This window comes from Herpailurus yagouaroundi, unplaced genomic scaffold (genome assembly GCF_014898765.1).
Source record: "Herpailurus yagouaroundi ecotype Mexico unplaced genomic scaffold, PumYag 141, whole genome shotgun sequence".
In the NCBI taxonomy this organism is placed as follows: Eukaryota; Metazoa; Chordata; class Mammalia; order Carnivora; family Felidae; genus Herpailurus; species Herpailurus yagouaroundi.
The window spans coordinates 42,067,261-42,093,525 of record NW_024412396.1 but is presented as its reverse complement, the minus strand read 5'-3'; the positions used below and the strand labels follow the sequence as shown (position 1 = coordinate 42,093,525).

General features: G+C 35.0%; 1 protein-coding gene and 1 long non-coding RNA gene across 19 annotated transcripts in view; one reads left to right on the top strand and one right to left on the bottom strand.

The window, feature by feature from the left end:
* GPHN (gephyrin) overlaps positions 1–26,265 on the bottom strand; it is a 645,091-nt gene that overhangs the window by 244,746 nt on the left and 374,080 nt on the right. The gene's annotated exons all lie outside the window — the stretch shown is intronic.
* LOC121031931 (uncharacterized) lies at positions 5,665–16,731 on the top strand. The gene is made up of 3 exons (XR_005790982.1): positions 5,665–6,111; positions 16,306–16,307; positions 16,714–16,731. It is a non-coding gene; the product is annotated as an uncharacterized LOC121031931 (long non-coding RNA).

Sequence of the window (26,265 nt, the reverse complement as noted above, 5' to 3'; positions counted from 1 at the left end):
ATGCCACTGGAATTTGGATAGGAATTGCACTGAATAGGTAGATTGTTTGGGAATATGGGCATTGTAACAATATTATTTCAATCCATGATCATGAAATATCTTTCCATTTATTTGTGTCTTCAATTTCTTTCATCAATGTCATGTAGTTTTCAGTGTATAGGACTTTCACTTCCTTTGTTAATTCTATTCCTAGGTATCTTATTCTTTTTGACGTAATTGTAAATGAGATTGTTTTCTTAATTTCTCTAATAGTTCATTAGTGTATAGAAATGCAACTGATTTATACATATTGATTTTGTAGCCTGCAACTTAAAATTCACCAGTGAAGCCATATGGCCATTGATCTGTTACAAGGTTTCAAATTACTGATTCAATCTCCCTATTAGTAATTGGTCTGTTCAGATTTTCTATTTCATGATTAAGTCATGGTAGACTGTATGTTTCTAAGAATTTATCCTTATTTTGTAGGTTGTCCAATTTGTTGGCATACAATTAATCACCATAGTCTCTTATGATCTTTGTATTTGTGTAACATCAGTTCTAACATTTCCTCTTTTATAAATGGTTTTATTTAGTTGAGTCACCTTTTTATTATTATATTTTTGGTTAATCCAAATTTTTAAATCTTTTCTAAGTATCAGCTCTTAATATCATTGGTATTTTTGTTGTTTTTATTCTCTAGATCTTTTATTTCTGCTGTTCTTTATTTCCATCCTTCTAACTATGGGCTTAAAATTTTCTGTTTTAGATCCTTGAGGTATAAAGTTTAGTTGAGGTCTAAAGTAGGAAATTATTGCTATGAACTTCCCTTTTAGAATTGCTTTTGCTTCATCTCACAAGTTTTAGAATGTTACATTTCCATTTTCATTTCTCCCAAGATATTTCTTGATTTTGTTTTGGTTTCTTCTTTGATCCACTTGTTCAGTAGCATGTAGTTGAATCCCCATATATTTGTGATTTTTCCATTTTTCTTCTTGTAATTTCTAATTTTATACAATTATGAATAAAAAAGATGCTTGATATGATTTTAATCTTAAATTTATTAAGATTTGTACTGTGGTTTAATATATGATCATGGAGAATGGACCAAGTGTGTTTGAGAAAAATGTGTATCCTGCAGCTTTTGGAAGGAAAGTTCTGTAAGTGTCTATTAAGTCCATTTGGTCTAAAGTGTCATTAAGTGTAATGTTTCCTTACTGATTTTCTGTATGGGTGATCTAATCATTGATGAAAGCACAGGGTACTGAAGACTCCTACCATTATTGCATTGCTCTCTAATTTTCCCTTAAAGTTTGTTAATTTTTGCTTTATATATTTAGATACTCCATTCTTTGGTGCATAAGTTTTAGCAAATGTTGTATCCTCTTGTTGGATTGATCCCTTTATTATTATACAATGACCTTCTTTCGCCTTTTTCTTGAAATCTGTTTTGTATAAGCATAATTATCTCAGCTTTCTTTTGTTTTCCATTTGAAAATATCTTTTTCCATCCTTTCACTTGCATTCTGTGTGTGTCCTTACATCTGAAGTGAGACTCCTGTTGGCAGAATATAGTGCGGTCTTGTTTTCATTAATCCATTCGCCACTCTATGTTTTAATTGGAGAATTCAGTCCATTTAAAGTTATTATTAATAGGTAGGGACTGACTGTAATTCTGTTGTTTTCTGGCTGTTTTGTAATACCTTCGTTTCTTCTTTTGCTCCCTTTCTTTGTGATCTGATGGCTTTCTGTAGTGGTGTGTTTCAATCCCTTTCTCTTTATCTTTTGTGTGTCTCCTATAGGTTTTTGCTTTGTGGTTACCATGAGGCTTACATAAAACATATTTATAACAGCTGATTTGAAGTAGATAATAACTTAAGTTTGAAAACATTCTAACGCTCTACATTTTTACACCCTGCACTACATCTATTTTTGGTGTCACAATTTACATCTCTTTAACTTGCATATCCATTAATAAGTTACTATATTTATAGTTATTTTTTAATACTTTTGCCGGTTTTTTTTGAGAGACATAGAGTGAGCAGGGGACAGGCAGAGAGAAAAGGAGAGATAGAATCCCAAGCAGGCTCCCCATTGTCAGTGCAGAGCCCTCACCAACCGTGAGATCATGACCTGAGCTGAGATCAAGAACTGGAGGCTTAAATGACTGAGCCACCCAGGCACCCCAATACTTCTGTCTTTTAACTTTCACATTAGATATATAAGTGATCAATCCATCACCATTAAAACATTATTCTAAATTCAACTATATATTTATTTTTACCAGTGAGATTTACACGTTCATTTGTTTTCCTGTTACTAAATATTACCCTTTTGTTTCAGCTAAAAGAAATCCCTTTAACACTTCTTGTAAGGCCAGTCTAGTAGTGCTGAACTCTTCAGCTTTTGCTCATAAGGAAAACTCTTTCTCTCTCCTTCAATTCTGAAGGACAACATTGTTTGGTAGAGGATTCTTGTTTGGCAGGCTTTTTTTTTTTTCTTTCAGCACTTGAATATTTTTTGTCACTCCATTCTGACCTGCAAAGTTTCTGCTGAAAAAAAAATCTACTGATATCTTCTAAGGATCCCTTGTATATAAAAAAAGTTTTTTTTTTCTCTTGCTGCTTTTATGTCTTTCAGTGGGTCTGTTTGGATTCATCCAATTTGGAACTCTTGGGCTTCTCGAGTCTGGATGTCTGTTTCCTTTCTTAGCTTAGGGACATTTTCAGCCATTATTACTTCAAATAAGCTTTCCACTTTTCCTTTTCTCCATCTGGGATCTTTACATTGTGAATACTAGTCTGCTTGATGCTGTCCCACAAGTGTCTTAAACTATCTTCAATTTTTTTTCTCCTCTGACTGAATTCCATTGCCCAGTCTTCAAGTTTGCTGATTCTTTCTTCTGCTTCATCTAGTGTTGTTAAATTCCACTACTGATTGTTTTAGTTATGTATTCTTCAGCTATGTGATTTTTGTGTGGTACCTCCTTATATTCTCTCTTTTGAAATTCTCACTTTGTTCAGACATTATTCTCCAGACCTTGGTGACTATCTTTAGGACCACTATTTTGATCTCTTTATCAGTTAAATCATCTATCTCTCTATCATTAATGTGTTTTTATGAGGTTTTATCTTTAAGGTACAGAGAATTTGACTGATACATGCCCCTGGGATCTTTGTAATTTTATACAGCAAGTTCATCCCATCTGTGTTAATGTAGATTCCTTCTCTAAGGATAATGGCAATGAATTTATCCTGACAATAATGTATTTCAATATATTTGTAATTTATAAAGTACTATGGAACTTGGCATTTAATTTCCAATTATAAGAATGTAACTCTATTTTCCAAGAATGTTTAACAATGTTCCAAGTATTAAGTCCCTTCACCACAAGGTTATTGGCAAATACAAATTCAGTTAATTCTTTTTATTCCAACTTTTTGGTAAACAAGCCCAGGCCTATTACATTTCCAATAATACTTCATCTACTCTCGGATGACATCCTAAATAGCAGTGCTAATAAATGTATAAATAAAAACTCTAGTCAGTATTGTATGTATGTAGAAAAGTTATAATATCTAGATTACTACTTTTCTGTGTGTGTGTTATGCATGTATTATGTATATAATTAAAAACCTTAGTATATATTCATGAGAGACTATATCTGTTACTTTCTCTTAATCTTTTTGGACTTTTATTTTGCCACTTTTTCAAAAAGTCCATCAGTTTCTTTCAATATCTAAAAATTAATTTTGGGATGTGGTTTTTCATCTATAGAATGTCCAGAGTCATGGCAAAAAGAAAATGTTTTAACTTTATATAATTCTTTTATTTTCACAAACACTATCTTATTTAATAATTTTCAAAAATACAAGTACTATAGTCTTAGTATATTCCAACTAAGGCATACTAGGAAACTAAGGAGTCGCACTAAGTATTATGAGATAAATGCAACTCTCTTCCTTAGGGAATTTACAAATGTAATACAAAACATTAAAGAACATAAACAACTATAAGATAGTAGGTAATGACACAAATTGACGAAAAGTGCTGTAAGTTCAAAATAAGAGTTGTAAACTTTTTGGTGAGGATATGAGGTAAGTCTTCATGGAAGAGGTAACATTTGAGTGATTTTCTAAAGGAAAATATTTCAATAGGTAGGAAAAAATGGGGGAAGGGTAAGAAAAAGAGGGTAGTTTAGATAGAGAAGAAATACAAGGTAAAAGCACAGAGACAAAAAAGAACCAAGTATATTTTGGGTATATTAAGTCTTTCATCTAGGGAGAGCACAGTCTACTCAAAAGACTAATGTGAGGTAAGAAGTACCAGTGGACAGATGTCATGGAGATAAATTAGTAATTTCCAAAATGTAGTCTCTGCACGAGAACATAGCATCATTTGGTAATTTGCTAGACATGTAAAATCTCTCATATTGCCCCTCTCCTTTCCTTAATGCTATTGATCTACTCTTTACTATTAATGTAATCCTGGCTTAGTTACATAGCCTCTCTAATGCTTAGTTTTCAAAACCTGAGTGATTGTAAGGATTAATATAATCTTTGAAATATAATGTATTGTATAGTGTCTAGTATATTATGGATAATCAATAAATACTGGCCACTTTTCCCTTAAAAAGTACATTGGGATTAGATGAAGAAGGTCATGAATTCCCTGTAAAGATGTAGACCTCTTTTTTTTAATTATTAAATTTTTAATTTCAATTCCAGTATAGTTAACATACAGTGTTATATTAGTTTCAGATGTACAATATAATGATTCCACAAATCTATACATTTCTCAGTGCTCATTATGATAATAGTAATCTTAATCACCTTTACCCACTGCATCCATCTCCTCACCCACCACCCATCTGGCAACTACCAATTTATTCTCTTTAAGTCTTTTTTTTCTGTTTGTTTCATAAAGTCCACATATGAGTGAAATCATATGGTATTTGTCTTTACGTGAGTTATTTCACTTAGCATTATGTCCTCTAGATCCACTCATGTTGTTTCAAATGACAAGATTTCATTCTTTTTATGGCTGAATAGTATTCCATTCTATAGATATACCACATCTACTTTATCTATTCATCTATGGATGGACACTTGGGTGCCTTCCATATCTCAGCAATTATAAATGATGCTGCAGTAAATATAAAGATGCATATATCCTTGAATTTGTTTTAATTTTTTTGGGCAAATACCCAGTAGTGAAATTACTGGATCATATGTGGTAAATCTATTTTTAATTTTTTGAGAAACCTCGTATTATTTTCCATAGTGGCTACACCAGCTTGTATTCCCACCAACAGTGCATGAGGATTCCTTTCTCTCTACATCCTTGCCAGCACTTGTTAATTCTTGTTTTTTATTTTAGTTATTCTGAACAGGAGTGAGGTGGGTATCTCACTGTGGTCTTGATTTGCATTTCTGATGATTAGTGATATTGAGTATCTTTTCATGTGTATGTTGTCTCTCTGTATGTTTTCTTTGGAAAAAAGTCTGTTCATGTTCTGCCTATTTTTAATTGGATTATTTCACCATTTTTTGGTGTTCAGTTGCTTAGCTTCTTTATATATTTTGGGTGCTAACCCTTTATCATATATGTAATTAGCAAATATCTTCTTGCATTTATTAGCTTGTCTTTTTGTTTTGTTGGTTTCCTTGGCTTTGCAAGAGCTTTTTATTTTGGTGTAGTCCCAACAGTTTAATTTTGCCATTTGTTTCCCTTGCCAAAGAAGACAGATCTAGAAAAATGTTTTGATAGCAGGTGTCAAAGAGATTACTACCTATGTTTCTTGTAGGAATTTTATGGTTATAGGTCCTACATTAGGCCTCTAATCCATTTTGAGTTTATTTTTGTGTACCATGTAAGAAAGGCGTCCAGTTTGATTCTTTTCAGTCTAGCTGTTCAGTTTTTCCAACATCACTTATTGAAGAGACTGTCTTTCACCCATTGTATATTCTTGCCTCCTTTGTCATAGACCAATTGACCATAAAATCATGGGTTCATTTCTGGGCTCTTTATTCTGTTCCATTGATCTATTTGTCTATTTTGTCCCAGAACCATACTGTTTGGATTCCTACAGTTCTTCAGCATGTATTGAAATCTGGGATTGTGACACCTCCAGTTTTGTACTTCTTTTTCAAGACTGCTTGGGCTATGTTCAGAGTCTTTTGTAATTACATATAAATTAGAAGATTATTTGTTCGGGCTTTGTGAAAGATGTTGCTGGAATTTTGATGGATTGCATTAAATCTGAGATTGCTTTGGGTGGTATCGACATCTTAACACTATTGGTTCTCCCAACCCATAAGCATGTAATACTTTTTCCATTTGTATCATCTTCAATTTTTTGATCAATGTTTTATACTTTTTCCAATTACAGGTCTTTTATGTCTTTGGTTAGGTTCATTCCTAAGCATCTTATTTTTTTGGTGCAATTGTAAGTGGGATTATTTTCTTAATTTCTTTGTTACTTCATTATTGGTGGATAGAAATCCAACAGATTTTTGTATATTAATTTTGTATCTTGAGATTTATTGCATTCATCAATTCTAGTAGTTTTTTGGTGGAGTCTTTAGAGTTTTCTATATATAGTATCATGACATCTGCAAATAGTGAAAGTTTTACTTCTTCCTTATCAGCCTGGATGTCTTTCATTTCTTTATCTTGTGTATTTGCTGTGGCTAGGACTCTCAGTATTATATTGATTAAAAGTGGTGAGAATGGACATCCTTGTCTTATTCCTGATGTTAGAAGAAAAGCTCTCAGTTTTTCACCACTGAGTATGATTTTAGTTGTGGGTTTTCATGTATTACCTTTATTATGTTGAAGCATGTTCCCTATAAATATATTTGAGAGTTTTTTCATGAAAGGATGTTATACTTTGTGAAATGCTTTTTCCGCATCTATTGAAATGATTATATTGTTTTATATCCTTTCTCTGGTTAATGTGATGTATGATTTTGATTAATTTGAGAATATTGAACCACCCTTGTATCCCTGGAATAAATTCCACTTAATCATGGCAAATGACTTTTTAAATGTATTGTTGGATTTGGTTTGCTAATAATTTGTTGAAGATTTTTGCATGTATGTTCATCACAGATATTGACCTATAGTTTTCTTTTTTTGTGGTGTCTTTCTCTGGTTTGGTTATTAGGGCAATGCTTGCTTCATAGAATGAATTTGGAAGTTTCTCTTCCTCTATTTTTTGGAATAGTTTGAGAAAAATAGGTATTAACTCTTTTTTAGTGTTTGCTAGAACTCACCTGTGAAGCCATCTGGTCCTGGACTTTTGTTTGTTGTGATTTTTTTTTTTTTAAGTTTACCTATTTATTTTGAGACAGCGAGTGCAAGAGGGAACTGCGGGGGGGGGGGGGGGTGGGTGGGAGGGAGGGAGAGACAGAGAGAGAGAGAGAGAGAGAGAGAGAGAGAGAGAGAGAGAGGGAGGGAGAGAGGGAGTATCTCAAGAACGCTCCATGTTGTCAGTGTGGGGCCTGACGTTGGGGCTCAAACCCATGACCCATGAGATTATGACCTGTCACGAAATCAAGAGTCAGATGCTTAACTGACTGAGCAACTGTGGAGCCCTTGGGAATTTTTTGATTACTGATTCAATTTCATTGCTAGTAACCGGTCTGTTTAAATTTTGTACTTCTTCCTGATTCCATTTTGGGAAGTTACATGTTTTTAGGAAATTTGCTTTTCCTCCAGGTTGTCCAATTTGTTGGTATATAATTTTTGTAATATTCTGTCATAATCATTTGTATTTCTTTTTTTTTTTAATTTTTTTTTCAACGTTTATTTATTTTTGGGACAGAGAGAGACAGAGCATGAACGGGGGGAGGGGCAGAGAGAGAGGGAGACACAGAATCGGAAACAGGCTCCAGGCTCTGAGCCATCAGCCCAGAGCCCGACGCGGGGCTCGAACTCACGGACCGTGAGATCTTGACCTGGCTGAAGTCGGACGCTTAACCGACTGCGCCACCCATGCGCCCCTAATCATTTGTATTTCTGTGGAACTGGCTGTTATTTCTTCTCTTTCATTTCTAATTTTATTTTTTGAGTCCTCTCTCTCTCTTTTGATAATTCTGACTAAAGGTTTATCAATTTTGTTGATTTTTTTTCAAAGAACCAGCTCTTGGTTTCATCTGTTATGTTTTTTTAAAATTTCTATTTCATTTATTTCTGATCTAATCCTTATTATTTCCTTTCTTATAATGGCTTTGGGTTTTATTTATTCTTCATCTAGCTCTTTTAGGTGTAAGCTTAGGTTGTTTATTTGAGATTTTTGCTCCTTCTTGAGGTAGGCCTCAAGATTGTTATAATTATTGTATTGTTAAAAAAACTTGCAACAAACAAAAGTCCAGTACCAAATGACTTCACAGGGGAATTCTAGCAAATGCTTAAAAAAAAGTTAATACCTATTTTTCTCAAACTATTCCAAAAAAATACAGGAAGGGAAACTTCCAAATTCATTCTATGAGGCAAGCATTGCCATATACATATACATATACATATACATATACATATACCTGTACATATACATATGTATGTAATTATAGTATATATATATATATACACATATAATTCTATTTTATATATAATACTATATATAATTGTTAATAGAATTATAATATAATTGTATTGTTATAATCTTCTCTCTTAGAACAGCTTTTGCTGCCTCCCAAAGATTTTGGACCAGTATGTTTTCATTTTCAATTGTCTCTATAGATTTTTTTGATTTCCTGGTGGACCCATTCACTATTTAATAGCACTTTTTTTTTTTATCTTCAATGTATTTGTATTCTGTCCAAATTTTTTCATTTCTAGTTTTACATTGTTGTGGTCAGAAAGGATGCATGATATGATTTCAGTCATTTTGATTTTGTTTAGACCTGTTTTGTGGCCTAATCATATGATCTATTCTGGATAATGTTCCATGTACACTTGAAAAGAGTGTGTATTCTGCTGTTTTTGGATGGGAAGTTTTGAATACATCTGTTAGATCCATCTGGTACAATGTGTCATTCAAAGCCACTGTTTCCCAGTTAATTTTCTGTCTGGATGATCTATCTATTGATGTAAGTAGGGTGTTGAATTCCCCTACTATTATTGTATTATTGTCAATTTCTTTCTTCATGCCTGTTAATAGTTGCTTTATGTATCTGGATGCTTCTACATTGGGTAAATAAATATTTACAATTGTTATAGCTTTTTGTTGGATTGCTCCCTTTGTACATATGTAGTGTCCTTTTTTTGACTCTTATTACAGGCTTTGTTTTAAAATCTATTTTGTACAAGATAAGTATTGCTATGTCAGCTTTCTTTTCACTTCTATTTGCATAATAAATGTTTTTCCATTCCTTCACTTTGAATCTGCAGGTGTCTTTAGGTGTGAAATGAGTCTCTTGTAGGCAGCTTATAAATGAGACTTGCTTTTTACGCATTCAGTCACCCCATGTCTTTGGAGCATTTATTCCATTTAAATTCAAAGTAATTATTGATAGGTACATACTTATTGCCATTTTGTTACTTCCTTTATGGTTGTTTTTGTAGTTCTTTGTTCTTTTCTTCTCTTGCGCTCTTTCCTTGTGGTGTATGATTTCTGTAATGATATGCTTGGATTCCTTTCTCTTTATTTTTTGTGTATCTACTACAGGCTTTTGATTTGTGATTTCCACCAGGATTATATATAACATCCTACGCATACAGCAGTCTATATTAGGATGATGGTGCTTAAGTTTGACACTATCCTGAAGAACCAAAGTTTTATTCTCTCCCCAAGTTTTCATGTATATGATGTCATACTTTCCATGCTTTTATCTTGCAAATACTTTGACTGATTTTTATAGATACAATTGATTTTTATTATTGTTGCACTTTAACCTCTGTACTGGTTTTATAAGTGATCGATGTACTACTTTAATCATGTTTGTATGTACCTGTGAAATTTTTTTTTTCATAATTTTTTAAGGCCTGATTATGGCTTTTTCTTTCTACTCAAAGAATTCCCTTTAACATTTCTTGTAAGGGTAGTTTAATGGTGAGGAATTCTTTAACTTTGGTTAGTCTGGAAAACTCTTTAAAGCTCCGTCTATTTGGATTGAGAAGCTTGCTGGATATTCTGGTTGCAGATTTTTTCCTTTCAACACTTTGAACATATCAATGCCACTCCCTTTTGGTCTGTAGAGTTTCTACTTAAAAAAAAAAATCACTAATAGGTTTACAGAGTTTCTCTTGTATATAACTGTTTTCTTTTCTGTTGCTACTTTAAAAATTCTTTTTGTCATACTTTTTGCCATTTTAATTATTATGTGTCCTGGTATAGACTCCTTGGGTTGATTTTGTAAGGGGCTTGATTTTGCCTCCTGGATCTGAATGTCTGTTTCCTCAGACTAGGGATGTTTTCAGCTACTACTTTTTCAAATAAATTTTATGCTCCCTTTTCTCTCTCCTCTTACTGAAATCCCCATAATGAAAATATTATTAACACTTGATACTATCACTGAGTTTCCTTAATCTATTCTCAATTTTTATTATTTTTTGTATTTGCTGTTCAGCTTGCTTGCTTTACATTACTCTGTCTTCCAACTTGCCAATCTGTTCCTCTGCTTCTGTTTGTCTACTATTTACTCCCTCTTGTGTATTTTTTATTTCAGTTATTGAGTTCTTCACCTCTGGTTATTTTATATATTTTCTATCTCTTTGTTGAAGGTCTCACTGAGATCCTCTCACTGTTTTCTCAAGTCCAGTAAGTATGTTTGTAACTATTATATTGAATTCTTTATAAGGCATATTACTTATCTTCATTTCATTTAGCTCCTTTGCTGTGATTTTGTCTTGTTCTTCAATTTGGGACACATTCCTCTTTCTCCTCATTTTGTCCAACTTTGTGATTTTTATCCTACATATTAGGAAAGTCAACATTTCCTGATCAAGAAGTCTTGTAGTGTCTTGTAGTGCAATGTCCCCTGTTCACAAGAACGTGTTGCTTCAGGGCTGTCTCCTATGTGTGTTGCTTGCATTCCACTGTTGTGGCTGAGCCATGTCTGCCTTCAGTCCAGTTGGCTTCCATGGCCCTCTGTGCTTGTGGTGGGCAGAGTTTGGTCTCTGTGCAGTTAAGGGGTCAGTCTGGGGCTGACTTGGGCTTGAAGTTTGGCTAGATCAGATGCCTCCCTCAGTCTGTTTGCCAGAAATGTGAGCACACCAGATTGCAGGGCACTCTCCCTGCATTGTTCCCCAAGAGACTCTTTGGTGGGAGGGGCCTGCAGTCATACCAGATGTCTGCCCCCAGTCTGTCTGCTGGGGTTGCAGTCACACTGAACTACAGGGTTCTTTCTTTGCTACTCCCTGTGAGGTTTTTTAAATTTTTTAAATATTTATTTATTTTCGAGAGAAGACAGAGGCACAGCATGAGTGGGGGAAGGCAGAAAAAGAGGGGGACACAGAATCCAAAGCAGAATCCAGGCTCTGAACTGTCATCACAGAGCCTGACATGGGGCTCGAACTTGCCAACTTTGAGATCATGACCTGACTCGAAGTCGGGTGCTTAACTGATTGAGCCACTGAGGCACCCTTCCCAGTGAGGTTTTATTTTATTTTATTTTTTTTTAAATTTTTTTTTTTCAACGTTTATTTATTTTTGGGACAGAGAGAGACAGAGCATGAACGGGCGAGGGGCAGAGAGAGAGGGAGACACAGAATCGGAAACAGGCTCCAGGCTCTGAGCCATCAGCCCAGAGCCCGACGCGGGGCTCGAACTCACAGACCGTGAGATCGTGACCTGGTTGAAGTCGGACGCTTAACCGGCTGCGCCACCCAGGCGCCCCCCCAGTGAGGTTTTAATTGGTGGGTGAAGCTGGCAATCAGATAAGATGTCTGACCCCAGCCCACTGTTGGGCTGCAGTTAACCTGTATGTATGGTTATCTTCCCTACTCCCAGGGCAAGAACTACTTAGTCACTTTGGAGTGGTGCTGGCCACTGCTGGGGCTGCTCGCAGAATGAAACATGTTAGGTGCCACTTTGGAGAGACCCCTGATGAGTAGGGTGGGTTGGATGGAGCAGTCCACAGGAGCTTTTCAAACTGCTGCTTCTACACTGATTTCAGTGGGTTGTTTGCTATACTGTTCTCTTTAAGGGTGAGGATTCAATTTCCTATCACCTCTGGCTCTCCCAGAGCCAAGCTGCTGATTTTTAAAGTTCCTAGTGTTAAGTCCACTGGCTGTAAAACTCATGAAGTTAAGCCCCCATGGTTTTCAAAGCCAAATGTTATGGGGACTCATCTCCCCAGGGCAGGTCCCCTGTATCTGGGGTGCCTAGTGTAGTCTGTTCTTCCTTTTCCATGCTTGTGGTATTCCTCCTGATGTGGTTAGTCTCATAGGTTAGTTTGGTTCCATACCATAGTTGCCCAGGTCTCTACTCTTCCTATTGTTTTTTTCATGTGGCCTCTTCTCTACAGCTACCTGTGGAGAGTCTGTTCTGCCTGTCTCGTTTTCTGGGTTTGTTACATTGACATGGCTGTTACTAGGTGTATCCATGGGATGAGGTGAGCTTAGGATCCTCCCACTTCTCAGTCTCTAGAATGTATTCCTTTTTCTTGCATTTTATTTATTAAAAAGTTTTTTTTTAATATATGAAATTTATTGTCAAATTGGTTTCCATAATTAAAAAGTTTTTTAAATGTTTGTTTATTTTGGGAGAGAGTGAGACTATGAATGGGCAAGGGGCAGAGAGAGAAGGAGACACAGAATCTGAAGCAGGCTCCAGGTTCTGTGCTGTCAGCCCAGAGCCCAACACAGGGCTTGAACTCACAAACCACAAGATCATGACCTGAGCCGAAGTTGGACGCCTAACTGACTGAGCCACCCAGGGGCTCCGAGAATGTATTCTTTTTATCTTTCATTTCATTTCATTTTATTTCAGAGAGAGGGAGAGAATGAGTGGGGGAGAAGGGCAGAGGGAGAGAAAGAGAGAATCTTAAGCAGGCTCTATGCTTGGCGAGGAGCTGAACATGAGGCTTGATCCCATGACCCTGGGATCATGACCTCTAGAGTCAGATGCTCAACTGACTGAGCCACCTACACATCCCTCTAGAATGTATACTTAACACAATGGGGACCACTGATGGATTCTTTTTAATATTATCAAAGACTATGTCAAAAATAATAGTCTAAGATAACATGAAAGGGAATGATAGAAGATATAAAGAAAAAAAGTATGATAAAAGTCCAATGATTTTTTTTGCTTCATGTTCTGTGATGTATCTGTTTCAGTACCTTATACAGTACCTTGTTTTCTCTAGAGAATATCTTACGTCCTTTTCTACTGTTTTTTCTCTTTTCTCTTTTGAGGGAAGGGAGGGTGCAGAGAACTAACTTTTTCTTTTGCCATTAATAATATGGAAAAGATGTTAAGATAACTTGTAAGTAACTTAACATCTAATATTTAACTAGAGCTTTTTATCTGTCATATACTATACTAGTAATTTTATTTTCTACTCAGAACATCCATGAGGTAGGCATTATATATTACCTTTCAGTTTTTAATATGTAAACATAAATTTCTGACATCTTTGAAAGAAACTACTTACTCTTTAGTTCTAATTTTTAGATATTTCTACATATGATACAGAAGATAAAATTATTATTTTTGTCAGCACTAGAGTTAAGATAGCAACATGTTATTCAACAAAAAGTTGAGATATATTTTCTTAAACTTACTTATGAAATAAACATCAGAAAAAGAAATATAAATAAGATAAGGATTTTTGTTTGTATCCTTTGAAAGATTGTTCTGGTTTTGTCTTCTTCAAACATATCAAATTAGAAAAGGCATAAACAGCCAGACATATTCAATATTAAGTGGTAAGACAGAAGTAGTTTTTTAAAATAAGGAATATATTTAAAATCAAATTAACTCAGTGCATTACCCTCAGTAACAGATTGAATTATCATTAATTTCAATATAAATCCATCTAGTGGAGAGCTACCAAGGCAAAAACCAAAAACAAAATACCTGAATAAAAAACCTGAACTTATTTCCCAATTAATTGTGGGATAATTTATTTTTATTACTTCAAACACCTTCCAAAATATGAACAGTATGGTTACTAGAGTGAATTCATTTATTTATTCAGCAAATACTGAGTGCTTACCATAGGCAAGGCAGTGTTAAGCAATGGGGTTACAAGAATGAGTAAATAATCTTGCCTTAGGGGAGTTTACAGATTTATAGGAAAATATCAGTAAGTGTTAAGATAATTAAATAGGTGCTACAGGTACATGAAAAACTATGGAAATGGTAGGAAGGCATTTTAGTCTTAGGTGAGAAAGGGTAATGGTGATTAGGGAAGAAAAGAAGGAAGAAAAAAAAATTTAAGCTGCTACCTGAAAAACAGGTTTAGAGGCAGACTGGGAAGAACATTCCAGGCAGAGGAAATGGTATGTAAAAAGGACTCAGAAGCTAGCAAGAGAACCTGATGTGTGTGGTAACAACAATGAGGACAAATGAGTGGAACAGAGTAAATGGGTCTCTCCCCAAAAATTTGTATGTTGAAATCCTAACCCCCAATTGTGATGGTATAAGGAGATAAAGCCTTTGGGAGGTGCTGTGGTCATGAGGGTGAAGCCATCATAAATGGGATTAGTGCCTTTAAAACAGGGACTCCAAAGAGCTCTCTCACTGTTGACCCATTGCCGCATAAGGATACAAACATAAGTCAGAATTCTACAACCTGGAAGAGGCTCTCATCAGAACCTAACCATGCTGGCATTCTACTCTCAGATTTAAAGCATCTAGAATTGGGAGAAATAAGATTCTGTTTAGAAGCCAGCCAGTCTATGATACTTTGTTATAGCAGCCCAAATTAAAACCAGTGGGTGGGAAATGCTGCTAAAAAGGCAGTTAGCAGAGATAGTTTATATAGGCCCTGGAAAATAATCTTAAAGAAATCAATTTGTATTCATAGGAAAATGATATTTCACTTAAGTTTTGAGAAGAAGAATAATATGTTGATATTTTTGTTTTCAAAGGATATCTCTGGGCTGCAGTTTGAAAAACTGATTTGATGGGTGGGAAACAGGAAGCAAAGAAACCTGTTGAGAGAATGTTGGAATAATAGATGAATTAGGATGGTTGCAATACTGATGTACAAAATGGACATGTTATATTTAAGTATATTCTGATTTACAGAGAATATGAAACTAACTTGTATTCTAAAATCTATATTTTTTGAAATTTAAATACACAAAGGACAAATTTTTAAAATGAGAGAGATATATTTTTAACTTTTTATTAGTTTTTAAAATTTACATCCAAGTTAGTTAGCATATAGTGCAACCATGATTTTAGGCAAAGATTCCTTAATGCCCCTTACCCATTTAGCCCATCCCCCCTTCCCACAACCCCTCTTTATGTTTTTGTCCCCCTCCCTGTTTTTATATTATTTTTGTTTCACTTCCCTTATGTTCATCTGTTTTGTATCTTAAAGTCCTCATATGAGTGAAGTCATATGATATTTGTCTTTCTCTGACTGACTAATTTCACTTAGCATAAAACCCTCTAGTTTCAACCACGTAGTTGCAAATGGCAAGATTTCATTCTTTTTGATTGCTGCGTAATACTCCATTGTATATATACCACATCTTCTTTATCCATTCATCCATTGATGGACATTTGGGCTCTTTCCATACTTTGCCTATTGTTGATAGTATGGCTATAAACATTGGGGTGCATGTGCCCCTTTGAAACAGCACACCTGTATCCCCCGGATAAACACCTAGTAGTGCACTTGCTGGGTTGTAGGGTAGTTCTATTCTTAATTTTTTGAGGAACCTCCATACTGTTTTCCAGAGTAGCTGCACCAGTTTGCATTCCCACCAGTAGTGCAAAAGAGATCCTCTTTCTCTGCATCTTCACCAATATCTGTTGTTGTCTGAGTTGTTTATGTTAGCCATTCTGACAGGTGTGAGGTGGTATCTCATTGTGGTTTTGATTTGTATTTCCCTGATGGTGAGTGATGTTGAGCATTTTTTCATGTGTTGGTTGGCCATCTGGATGTCTTCTTTGGAGAAGTGTCTATTCATGTCTTTTGCCCATTTCTTCACTGGATTCTTTGTTTTTTGGGTGTTGAGTTTGAAAAGTTCTTTATAGGTTTTGGATACTAATCCTTTATCTGATATGTCGTTTGCAAATATGTTCTCCCATTCTGTTGGTTAGCTTTTAGTTTTGCTGATTGTTTCCTTCACTTTGCAGAAGTTTTTATTTTATGAGGTCCCAATAGTTCATTTTTGCTTTTGTTTCCCTTGTCTCCAGAGACGTGTTAAGAAGTTGTTGCTGCTGAAGCCAAAGAGGGATTTTGCCTGCTTTCTCCTCTAGGATTTTGATGCCTTCCTGTCTTACATTGAGGTCTTTCATCCATTTTGATTTTATTTTGTGTATGGTGTAAGAAAGTGGTCCTGGTTCATTTTTCTGCATGTAGCTGTCCAGCTTTTCCAGCACCACTTGCTGAACAGACTGTCTTTATCCCATTGGATAGACTTTCTTGCTTTGTCAAAGATTAGTTGGCCATATATTTGTGCGTCCATTTCTGCGTTCTCTATTCTGTTCTATTGATCTGAGTGTCAGTTCTTGTGCCAGTACCATACTGTCTTGATGATTACAGCTTTGTAATACAGCTTGAAGTCTGGGATGTGATGCCTCCTGCTTTGGTTTTCTTTTTCAAGATTGCTTTGGCTATTCAGGGTCTTTTCTGGATCCATACAAATTTTAGGGTTGTTTGTTACAGTTCTGTGAAGAATGTTGGTGTTATTTTGATAGATATTGGATTGAACATGTAGATTGCTTTGGGTAGTTTTAACAATATTTGTTCTTCCTATCAAGGACCATGGAATCTTTTTCCATTTTTTTGTGTCTTCTTCAATTTCCTCCATAAGCTTTCTACAGTTTTCAGTGCATAGATTTTTCACCTCTTTGGTTAGATTTATCCCTAGGTATTTTATGGGTTTTCATGCAATTGTAAATGGGATCGATTCCTTGATTTCTCCTCCTGTTGCTTCATTGTTGGTGTATAGGAATGCAACTGATTTCTGAGCATTGATTTCATATCCTGCCACTTTGCTGAATTCATGGATCAGTTCTAGCAGTTTTTTGGTGGTATCTTTTGGGTTTTCCATATAGAGTATCATGTCATCTGAGAAGACTGAAAGTTTGGTCTCCTCCTGGCCGATTTGGATGCCTTTTATTTCTTTGTGTAGTCTGATTGCTGAGGCTAGGACTTCCAAAACAATGTCGAATAACAGTGGCGAGAGTGGACATCCCTGTCTTGTCCCTGACCTTAGGGAGAAAGCTCTCAGTTTTTCCCCATTGAGGATATTAGTATTGGGTCTTTCATATATGGCTTTTATGATCTCAAGGTATGATCCTTGTATCCCTACTTTCTTGAGGGTTTTTATCAAGAAAGGATGCTGTATTTTGTCAATTGCTTTCTCTGCATCTATTGAGAGGATCATGTGGCTCTTGTCCTTTCTTTTATTGATGTGATGAAACACATAGATTGTTTTGTGGATATTGAACCAGCCTTGCATCACAGGTATAAATCCCACTTAGTCATGGTGAATAATTTTTTTAATGTACTGTTGGATCCGGTTGGCTAATATCTTGTTGAGGATTTTTGCATCCATGTTCATCAGGGAAATTGGTCTATAGTTCTCTTTTTTAGTGGGATATTTGTCTGGTTTTGGAATCAAGGTAATCCTGGTTTCATAGAAAAAGTTTGGAAGTTTTCCTTCCATTTCTATTTTTGGTAACAACTTCAAGAGAATAGATGTTAACTCTTCCTTAAATGTTTGGTAGAATTCCCCTGGAAAGCCATGTGGCCCTGGACCCTTGTTTTTTGGGAGATTTTTTATTACTAATTTGATTTCCTTACTGGATGTGGGTCTGTTCAAATTTTCTATGTCTTCCTGTTTCAGTTTTGGTAGTGTATATGTTTCTAGGAATTTGTCCATTTCTTCCAGATTGCCCATTTTATTGGTGTATAATTGCTCATAATATTCTCTTATTATTATTTGTATTTCTGCTTTGTTGGTTGTGATCTCTCCTCTTTCATTCTTGATTTTATTTACTTGGGTCCTTTCCTTTTTCTTTTTGATCAAACTGGCTAGGGGCTTATCATCAATTTTGTTACTGTTTCAAAGAACCAGCTTCTGGTTTCATTGATCTGTTACTGCTGTTTTTTGTTTGTTTCTTTGTTTTGATAGCATTGATTTCTACTCTAATATCTATTGTTTCCAGTCTTCTGCTGTTTTTGGGTTTTATTTGCTGTTCTTTTTCCAGCTCTTTAAGGTATAAGGTGTAAGGTGTATCTGAGATCTTACTTCCTTCTTTAGAAAGGCCTGGATTGCTATATACTTCCCTCTTATGAACGCCTTTGCTGCGTCCCAGAGGTTTTGGGCTGTGGTGTTATCATTTTCATTGGCTTCCACGTAGTTTTCAATTTCCTCTTTAACTTCTTGGTTAGCCCATTCATTCTTTAGTAGGATGTTCTTTACTCTCCAAATATTTGCTATCTTTGCAAATTTTTTCTTGTGGTTGATATCAAGTTTCATAGCACTGTGGTCTGAAAATATGCACGGTATGATTTTGATCTTTTTGTATGTTCCATGCGCACTGGAGAAGAATGTATATTCCACTGCTTTAGGATGAAATGTTCTGAATATATCTGTTAAGTCAGCTGGTCCAGTGTGTCATTCAAAGCCATTGTTTCCTTGTTGATTTTTTGATTAGATGACTGCCCATTGCTGTGAGTGGGGTGTTGAAGTCTCCTATCATTATGGTATTACTATTGATGAGTTTCTTTTTGTTTGTGATTGATTTATATATCTGGGTGCCTCCATTTGGTGCATAAATGTTTACAACTGTTAGGTCTTCTTGGTGGTTAGACCCCTTGAATATGATATAATGCCCTTCTGCATCTCTTGGCACAGTCTTTAAAATCTAGATTGTCTGGTATAAGTATGGCTATTCCAGTTTTCTTTTGTTGACCATTAGCATGATAGATGGTTCTCCATCCCCTTACTTTCAATCTGAAGGTGTCTTTAGGTCTATAGTGGGTCTCTTGTAAACAGCATATAGATGGATCTTGTTCTTATCCATTCTATTACCCTATGTCTTTTGATTGGAGCATTGAGTCCATTGATGTTTAGAGTCAGTACCGAAAGATATGAATTTATTGCCATTATGTTGCTTATAGAGTTAGAGTTTCTGGTGGTGTTCTCTGGCCCTTCTAGTCTTTGTTGTTTTTGGTCTTTTTTTTTTTTTCCATTTTTTTCTCCCCTCAGAGAGTCACCCTTAAAATTTCTTGCAGGACTGGTTTAGTTGTCAGGAACTCCTTTAATTTTTGTTTGTCTGAAAAACTTTTTAAAATCTCTCCTTTTATTTTGAATGACAGCCTTGCTGGATAAAGAATTCTTGGCTACATATTTTTCCAATTCAGCACACTGAATATATCCTGCCACTCCTTTCTGGCCTGCCAAGTTTCTGTGCATAGGTCTGCTGCAAACCTCATCTGTCTTCCCTTGTAGGTTAAGGATTTTTTTCCCTTGCTGCTTTCATGATTCTTTCCTTGCCTGAGTATTTTGTGAATTTGACTATGATATGCCTTGTTGATGGTCGGTTTTTGTTGAATCTAATGGGAGTCCTCTGTACTTCCTGGTATTTGATGTCTGTGTCTTTCCGTAGGTTAGGAAAGTTTTCTGCTATGATTTGCTCACATAACTCTTCTACCCCTTTTTCTCTCTCTTCATTTTTTGGGAAACCCATGATTCTGAATTCATTCCTTTTTAATGAGTCACTGATTTCTCTAAGTCTTAAATTGTGCTCTTTTGCCTTAGTCTCCCTCTTTTTTTCTGCTGCATTATTCTTCATATTTTGTCCTCTATATCGCTTATTTGCCGTTCTGCCTCATCCATCCTTGCTGCCATGACATCCATTTGAGATTGCAGCTCAGTTATAGCATTTTTTGTTCCATCCTGATTAGTTTTTACCTCTTTTATATCTGCAGAGGGGGATTCTAATCTATTTTTGACTCCAGCTAGTATTCTTATTATCGTGATTATAAATTCTGGTTCAGACATCTTGCTTGTATCTGTGTTGATTAAATCCCTGGCTGTCGTTTCTTCCTGCTCTTTCTTGAGGTGAATTCCTGCTGAGTTGTGGCTTGGTTGTGCAGATTGTTGTGTTAATCCTCAAATCAGTTTTCTAGGTGTGCAAGATGGTTTAGTGTTGATCTGACTATATTTCATGGATGTAAGAAGCAAAAAAAATTCCATGGTGTTCTGCCATTTTGGCTCCTCCCACTAAAATAGGATATATTTCAATGAAAACTGGTCCTAGTCAAGATTCATACCAAAATTTTGATATTTCATGTTAAACTTGGATATATAAAGGCATGGATATATAAAGAATATTACAAAATAATTTTGTTTCCCTTAAAATTAAGTTTATTAAGTATTAAATACACAAAAATTTATAATGCATATATAAAATGTAGATAATAAGTTACCCATGTACCTAAAATCTAGGTTGAGATTATTTATATCCTTAAAGACCACTGTGTGTTTTATACTGATCTTGTCTCCTTTTTCCCAAGTAACTCTTTTCCTGACTCTTAAAACCATTTCTTTACTTTTTTTTTAAATGTTTATTTTTGAGACAGCGTGCATGTGCAAATGAGCAGAGGAGAGGTATAGAGACAGAGAGAAAGACAGAGGGACACAGAATTTGAAGCATCCTCCAGGTTCTGATCTGTCAGCACATATCCTGATGCAGAGTTTGAACCCATGAACCATGAACGAGATCATGACCTGAGCTGAAGTCAGATGCTTAACTGACTGAGCCACCCAGGCACCCCCTTACTTATTTTTATAAAAACTTTATCGAGACAGAATCCACATTCTATACACCTTACCCATGTACAGGGTAAAATTTAAAAAATTTTAAAGTATTTCACAGAGTTGTGCAACCATCATCAGAATCAACTTTGAAACATTTTTATCAACTTACCCCCCAAAATCTCATACCCATTAGCAGTCCACATTTTCTCCCAATCTCCAGCCCTAAACAACCCATAATCTACTTCCTGTCTCTGTATATTTGCATATCCTGAACGTTTCACATAAATGGAATCACACAACATGTGGCCATTTGTGACTGGCTTCTTTTACTCAGCATGTTTTCAGGGTTCATCCATGTTGGAGCATATATCAGCCACTCATTTACTTAAAAAATACTTTTGCACAGATGTTTATCTAAATATATTGTTCTATTCAGTTTAGCATGTTTTTGAAATTTATATTAGTGGAATAATACTGTATATATTCTAATATAACTTGGTTTTCTCATTCAACATCGTGTTTGTGATGTTCTTCCATGCTGACATACATAGATAGCTTTAGTTCATTTTCACTGATGTACAGTATTCTATTATAATTATACCACAATTTATTTATCTATTCTTCTGCTTATGGGCATCTTTTATTCTATTTGTTGGTATTACGAAAAAAGCAGCTATTAGAAAACGTTCCTTTACATTTTTCTTCATACCTATGCGTGAGGCTTTCTTTAAAGGAATGTTCTTCAACTTGCAGGTCAACGCCAATTAATAGGGTAGTAAACTAATTTAAATAGTTATAAGTAGTATGCCAAAAAAAAAATAGAACAGAAAATATCAGAATGACTTTCTTGTAGTTAGGATTATTGTTTCCTAAACGTTTTGTAACTTCTATATACATATATGTGCATGTATATGTATACATATATGTATATATGTATATATATCCACATAGAGACATACACACACATATGTATGTGGGTACTGGATTACAATGTGAAGTATATTTCTTACTGTGGCTCATGGTCAAAAAGTGTAAGCTACCTTTCTAGGGTATATTGGTAGATGTGGTTTATGAATCATAGGAATAAGCAGATGTACATCATTACTATATGAAAACAAATCATTGTCCATAATGTCTGTACCAATTTACACTTCTAACAGTAGTACTGCTGCCTATTCTGACGAGCCTTGATGTTGACAGTTTTTTAAAAATGTTGTTTGAATGAATAGATGATAAATGAAAAAGCAACTACAGTAAAATGTTAATAGCAGAATTCAGGTAGAATCTATAAGGGTATTCACTGTAAAAGTCCTTCAATGTGATATAGAAAAAGGTTAGGGTAAAGTTGTCTCAACTTGTAAAGGTTTTTTTTCAAAACAATACCATACTGGACTAGCCTTTCATTCTAGCCACCATTCAATTGATCTTTGTCCTATAAACAGTTTGGGTAATACCACTTCCCCTAAGAAGTATCCAACTGAGTTACTAGAAAGTAATTACATGTCTCATCTTGATCAGTTTTGACAAGGATATCCTGATTTTCCCCAAATTTTCTGTTCACCAGCTTTATCCTTGTTTCTCCACTTTTACAAATGTGCTAGAATGCTGTATAAGCACCTTACTGTTCATTTATATATTGACCTTTTAGTTTTGATCTGTTATTTATGTCTCTTCATCTGTTTGTGCAGGGTGTCCAAAACTTGTAAATTTCTAGAGGTCAGGTATGGACCTTTTGCATAGCATCAAATACAATGTTATCATTTATGCAATTAATAAATCCACTTTATGTAACAAGTTCAGAAAATTGAGCTAAAGTTATAATCTCCACATCATGAAATAAAATGAACCTTGCAAATGGCTGTATTAAAAAAATACATTTTGGATTTATAGGATAGCAATTGATGTATAGTTATGATAGTCATGACAGGACTCTTTGTCTTATTGCTAACTTTAAAGAGAAGACTAACAGCATCTATTAACTATATTTGCTTGATCAGGTTAAGGAACTTTCCTTCTTATCCTAGCTTGCTGAGAGCTGTTATTCATAGACGGGTGTTGAATTTTATTGAATGCTTTTTATGAATCAAATAAGAAGACTATATGTTTTTTCCTCATTAATTTGTTAACGTGGTGTTTCATGTTAATCAGTTATCTAATGTTGAACCATCTTTTTATCTTGGAAATAAATCAATCTTGATGTATTGTTTTTTACATATTGCTGGATTTGGTGTTTAATATTTTATTTTTGAAGTGCTTTTCATCTATGTTCACCATGATATTACCCATATTTTTCATTTTTTTGACTATTCTTTTCTGGTTTTGGTTAAGATTATTGTAGTCTTACAACATGAATTAGGAAATGTTTACATTTCTATTATTCCAAAGAAAAGTTTATGTAAGATTGGAATTACCTGTTCCTTGAAAGTTGTATAGAATATGGCTGTAAAATGAGCCAAACTGTTTTTTAAAAATAGGATTTTTTTTTGAATAACTTTAGATTTACTGAAAAGTTGAGAAGATAAAATATGGAGTTCACATATACCCTGTTCCCAGTTTCCCCTATCTTTTAACATCTTACATTAGTATGGTACATTTTGTTAGACTTAATGACCAATATTGGTATAATACAATTAAAGTCCATACATTATTCATATTTCCTCTTGTCCTTTTTATGTTCTAGGATCCCATCCAGATTACCCTATTACAACATTTAGTTTTCAAGTCTTGTGATGTTCCTCTTGGCTGTGACAGCTTTCCAGATTTTCCTTGGCTTTAATGACCTTGACAGTTTTGAGAAGTGTTGTTTAGGTATTTTGTAGGGTGCCCCATTACTCAAGTTTTCTGATATTTTTCTCATAAGACTAGAGTTGTGGGATTTGGGGAGGAAGAGCATAGAAGTAAAGCGCTATTTCCATCACATCATATCAAAGGCACAAAATCATACCATGATACATGAATGTTACTGACTTTGATCACCTGAGGTATCTGTCAGATTTCTCCACAGTACTTTTTTCCTTTCCTTTCCATACTGTACTCTTAGGAAGGAAGTCATTTTGTACAGCCCACATGCCCCCTCTTTGAGGGTAAAACATAAACATGAATAACTTGGAAACCTACATGAAAGACTTCTCTCTTTTTCCTCAGTGTTAATTTATTCAAGTATTCATTTAGATCAGTGTGGACTCATGGATATTTACACCTTGGGTTATAATAAAGTACAACTACATTTTGTTGCTTAAACTGTTTCATGAAACTTTGGCCATTGGGAGCTTTGTCAGTTGGCTCCTATATGCCTTTGACATACATCCAAAAATGTGGGTTTTTTTGTTTGCTTTTTTGAGCAATTCTTTACTTTTGAGCACTAAAAGGTGCTCTAGGCTTATCTTGTATATTTCTTGCCCAGTCCTGGAACCAGCCATTTGTCTGAGAAGAAGTTCCTTTTATTGGTAAACAGTATTAGAAATCAAGATCTGAGCATTAGGTATGCTTGTTTTTACTGAGGTATTGTTTCTTTTGGACCCTTTCTGCTGAGAGAGCAAAGGAATATGTATGTATGCTACACATATCTACAAATATTTCTATATACATACCATTTGTATACCATTTATATTAAATAAACATGAATCCACACTGATGTCTCCAACTCTGAACACATGGATCATTCTAGCCTCCTCCCATTGTAAATATGTGATTTTCTACTGTATCAATGAGAAATGCAGTTCCCACCATTCACCATCCATTTACTTAATTGTTGAAACATATATAGTGAACATATATAGTGATATCAGCAAACATATATAGTAACATCAGAATTGTTAACTCAAGTGTGCAAGGGATAGAACTATCAACTAGAATAAAATGCTTATGTGCAATTCCTTTACCTTTAGCCTTACAAACACCACTTATATCCAAAGGTACAGTAGTATCCCTGCCCCCTCCCTTCTGCAATTTCACTTTCTATAGCTTCAATTACCCATGATCAACAGCAGTCTGGAAGCAGATGGTCCTCTTTCTAACATATCATTGGAAGGTCAATAGAACACTATATCACACTGCCTATGTAATTCACCTTACGTCATCACATTACATACACATGTATCATCTCACATCACCACAAGAAGAAGGGTGAATAGAGTACAATAAGATACTTTGAGAGGAAGACCACATTTACATAACTTTTACTACAGTATGTTACTATTATTCTATTTTATTATTAGTTATTGTTGTTAACCTCTTACTGTGCCTAATTAATAAAGTAAATTTTATCATAGTTAAGTATGTATAGGAAAAAACATAGTATACATATAGGGTCTAGCACTATCTGTGATTTCAGGCACCTATTGGGGATCATGGAATGTATCCCTGTGGATAAAGGGGGACTACTGTATTTAGGTCAGCATCTTTTCCCTCTAGCCCCTTCAGTGAGATTGTTTCCTATATTAAAAAAAAAATGTTTCTTTATTTTTGAGAGAGAGAGAGAGAGAGAAAGAGAGAGAGAGAAAGAGAGAGAGAGAAAGAGAGAGAGAGAATGAGTAGGGGAGGGGCAGAGAGAGAGGGAGACCCAGAATTTGAAGCAGGTTCCAGGCTCTGAGCTGTCAGCACGGAGCCTGACGCGGGGCCTGAACTCACGGACTGCGAGATCATGACCTGAGCGGAAGTTGGACGCTCAACCGACTGAGCCACCCAGGCGTCCCTGTTTCCTATATTTTTAATATATTTAGTTTCTCTTCTCAGAGTCTGCATTATTTTCTGGGATATGCCAACTGCCTAAATGCTGTTTTTAAAAAAATTCTGCATATATTAAGCATTCTTTGTAACGTAAAGTTCTGTGAGTTTTGACAAATGCATAACATATGTTTCCATGTTTCACCCTTTGGTATCATACAGAATAGTGTTATTGCCCTCAAAATTGGCTGTGATTCATCTATTCATCTATGTCCCTCTTTCCACAAATCCCTGGCAGTCACTGATCACTTCACTGTCTATACTGTTTTACTTTTTCCAAAATGTCACAAAATCGGAATCCTATGGTATGTATCATTTTCAAATTGGCTTTTTTTTTTTAACTTAGCATATGCATTTAAGATTCCTCCACATCTTTTTTGTGGTTTGATAGCTCATTTTGTTTTATGATTGAATACTATTCCATTGTATGGATGCAACACAGTTTGCTTATATATTTACCTACTTAAGTACATCTTGGTTGATTACAGTTTTTAGCAATTATCTTATCAATGTTCACATGCAGATTTTTCACGGGCATAAAGTTTTCAAATCAGTTGGGTAAATAACTACGAGTTCTTTATTTTGGATGCAAGTTCTTTTTTAGATATTGTGATAGAAGAACTAGATGAAAAACCAATAATGATACAGAAAAACTCA